General features: G+C 36.9%; 1 long non-coding RNA gene across 1 annotated transcript in view; it reads left to right on the forward strand.

Moving 5' to 3' along the window:
• Window positions 1-3590, forward strand: part of LOC106881663 (uncharacterized) — a 7230-nt gene that overhangs the window by 1660 nt on the left and 1980 nt on the right. The window contains exons 3-4 of the long non-coding RNA XR_001410884.2: window positions 1061-1081; window positions 2427-2444. This is a non-coding gene — a long non-coding RNA (uncharacterized LOC106881663). The remainder of the gene's footprint in view (window positions 1-1060; window positions 1082-2426; window positions 2445-3590) is intronic.

Raw genomic sequence — 3590 nt, forward strand, 5'->3', positions numbered from 1 at the left:
AGTATGAGTGTTTCTTTTGTTATTATAACCCTTTCTCATGTTCTCTTTGTTGTTGTTTGGCTGTGAGTAAGTTCTAATGACATAGATTTATGGTCAAAGACACAGAATCCTTTGCAATTCTCTCTTTTGTCTTCACACATTATTTTGGTCAGTATCACATTATTCAAATGTGGATCACATTTTTCAGGTGTGGACCACATTCTTCAGGTGTGGAACACATTCTTCTGACATGATGGATCACATTCTTCCAATCTGGATTGCAGCCTTCAGATGTGAATCACAAGCTTCATGTGTAGATCATATTTGATGCATGTGCATCAGTCCTTAGACGTGGGTCATAGTCTTTACATTCTCAATTCCCGTTCTCTATGCAATTTGTTTATTATTTTTTTTGTAATTTCCTGCATTCACACAATTTTTTAGTGCAATTTGCTTGTATACGTAACACTGTGTAACAATTCTTTTTTGTCTTTGGTCAGTAAGTGTTATTTCTCATTTGCTTCTGTCTAGAAAGCAAAGGAAATGACCACTATTCCCGTCAAACTTTGCTTTTGTGACTTTGACATCAATGTTTTGAGACTGACCTTTATCCAGTTATATTTCAGACAGATACAGGGGTGAGTTACTAGAGCAGAGATATTGTTATAGAAAATATTCTTTTCCATACCAAATATTTGCTTGTTAGTTGCTTGACCTTAGCCACTTGAGCATGTTCCATAATGGCTTCCAATATGTGTATCTCTGATCATGAGCAGGAATAGTGGGGGAGCATCAGAGCCATGAATTGAGTGTGGGTTTCGGAGGTTTGAATAAAAGTAACAAAAGCAAAGTTTGAAGTAAATATTAGCCATCTTTCATAATTTCTAGTAGCAAGCAAATAAGAAATAACAGTCACTACTGAAGGACAAAAATTGTCTAATAAATGTAACTGCATGCCCATTTCCCTGTGTTTGTGTGTGTGTGTGTGTGTAAGAGAGAGAAATAGAGAGAGAGAGAGAGAGAGACTGCTATCAATTTATCAATTGAAAGTCTAATTAATTTTTTTGTTTTTATTTTTTAGTTACACCCGATGATACCTTGCGTAAGTTTCGATATACTCCTTTAAGTGTTTATGCATGTTATGTGTTTTGAGGGAGTACATTGTGATTGTGTGTGTATTTGTATTGCCTGTGTTATATGTTTGTTGTGTTTGTATATTGTGAGAATATTTATTTGTGTTGTTTGTTGTTAGTGTCTGTGATGTTAATATTTTTACATCATTTATGAGTATGTATCCATTACCAACTCTCACTAACATTCACACACACACACACACACACACACACACACACACACAGGCACATGCATTTATTCATGAACTTGCATAGATGTGTGCATGCATGCTCATTTGCATGCTCCAGTATGTTGCTAATGTATAATTGGGTGTTCTAACACCCAAGGGCACAAAAATGAGGGGAGACCTTTCAGTGGCTGTCACAGCCACCCAAACAATAACTGGCTGTGGATCACATTCTTCTGGTGTAGACCACATTCTTCAGATGTGGATCACATTTTTCAGGTGTAGACCACATTCTTCAGGTGTGGAACACATTCTTCTGACATGATGGATCACTGTCTTCAGATGTGGATCACATTCTTCCAATCTGGATTGCAGCCTTTAGATGTGAATCACAAGCTTCATGTGTAGATCATATTTGATGCATGTGCACCAGTCCTTAGACGTGGGTCATAGTCTTTACATTCTCAATTCCCCCTGTTCTCTATGCAATTTGTTTATTATTTTCTTTTTATTTCCTGCATTCACACAATTTTTTTAGTGCAATTTGCTTGTATACGTAACACTGTGTAACAATTCTTTTTTGTCTTTGGTCAGTAAGTGTTATTTCTCATTTGCTTCTGTCTAGAAAGCAAAGGAAATGACCACTATTCCCTTCAAACTTTGCTTTTGTGACTTTGACATCAATGTTTTGAAACTGACCTTTATCCAGTTATATTTCAGACAGATACAGGGGTGAGTTACTAGAGCAGAGATATTGTTATAGAAAATATTCTTTTCTATACCAAATATTTGCTTGTTAGTTGCTTGACCTTAGCCACTTGAGCATGTTCCATAATGGCTTCCAATATGTGTATCTCTGATCATGAGCAGGAATAGTGGGGGAGCATCAGAGCCATTGGTTGCGTGTGGGTTTCGGAGGTTTGAATAAAAGTAACAAAAGCAAAATTTGAAGTAAATATTAGCCATCTTTCATAATTTCTAGTAGCAAGCAAATAAGAAATAACAGTCACTACTGTAGGACAAAAATTGTCTAATAAATGTAACTGCATGCCCATTTCCCTGTGTTTGTGTGTGTGTGTGCGTGTGTGTGTGTGTGTGACTGTTATCAATTGAAAGTCTAATTTATTTTTTTGTTTTTATTTTTTAGCTAAAACCAAGGTCTTGTGTAAGTTTCGATATATTCCTTTAAGTATTATGCATGTTGTGTATTGTGACTGGGTACATTGTGATTGTGTGTGTATTTGTATTGCCAGTGTTATATGTTTGTTGTGTTTGTATATTGTGAGAATATTTATTTGTGTTGTTTGTTGTTAGTGTCTGTGATGTTAATATTTTCTCTTTTATGAGTATGTATCCATTATCAACTAACATTCACACACACATACACAAACACACACACATGCATTTATTCATGAACTTGCATAGATGTGTGCATGCATGCTCATTTGCAAGCACCAATATGTGCAAGCTGATACAAATATTAAATACTTTTGCATGCCTATATAGATACTCTTGCCAACTTTCAGAAGCCTTCTTTTAATACGCATACGTATGCACACCTGTGTGGCATCCCTGCACACACATACAAACTGATGCACAAAATAGGGATTCAAATGTTTTTCATGTATGTGCTCTCAGTGTACATGCATATGTACATGTAATGCTTGCATGTACATGCACACTTGTATGTTTTTATATTCATTCTTATTTTCAATCATAAGTTGATGAAGAAATGCAAGATAATTTATGTAATTTACAATGAAAACTAAACAAAGGCACTATGTAAGTTGCAATAAGAAACAAGGAATGAATTTGAACAAGTTGAGATGTGGTAAAGTAGATGAAATAAACTGGTGTTAATTTGGAAATAAATGGTGATAGTGAAAAATGATAAATAGTAAAAGAAAATAAATTGGTTGTAGAAAAATTATATTCATCATCATCATCATCATCGTTTAACGTCCGCTTTCCATGCTAGCATGGGTTGGACGATTTGACTGAGGACTGGTGAAACCGGATGGCAACACCAGGCTCCAGTCTGATTTGGCAGAGTTTCTACAGCTGGATGCCCTTCCTAACGCCAACCACTCAGAGAGTGTAGTGGGTGCTTTTACGTGTCACCCGCACAAAAACGGCCAGGCTCGAAATGGTGTCTTTTATGTGCCACCCGCACAAGCCAGTCCAGGGGCACTGGCAACGATCTCGCTCGAAAATCCTACAGGAGCCAGTCAGGCGGTACTGGCAACGGCCACGCTCAAAATGGTGCATCTCATGTGCCACCCGCACAAGAACCAGTCCAGGGGCACTGGCA

The sequence above is a fragment of the Octopus bimaculoides genome, unplaced genomic scaffold, assembly GCF_001194135.2.
Source record: "Octopus bimaculoides isolate UCB-OBI-ISO-001 unplaced genomic scaffold, ASM119413v2 Scaffold_167053, whole genome shotgun sequence".
NCBI classification, from domain to species: domain Eukaryota; kingdom Metazoa; phylum Mollusca; class Cephalopoda; order Octopoda; family Octopodidae; genus Octopus; species Octopus bimaculoides.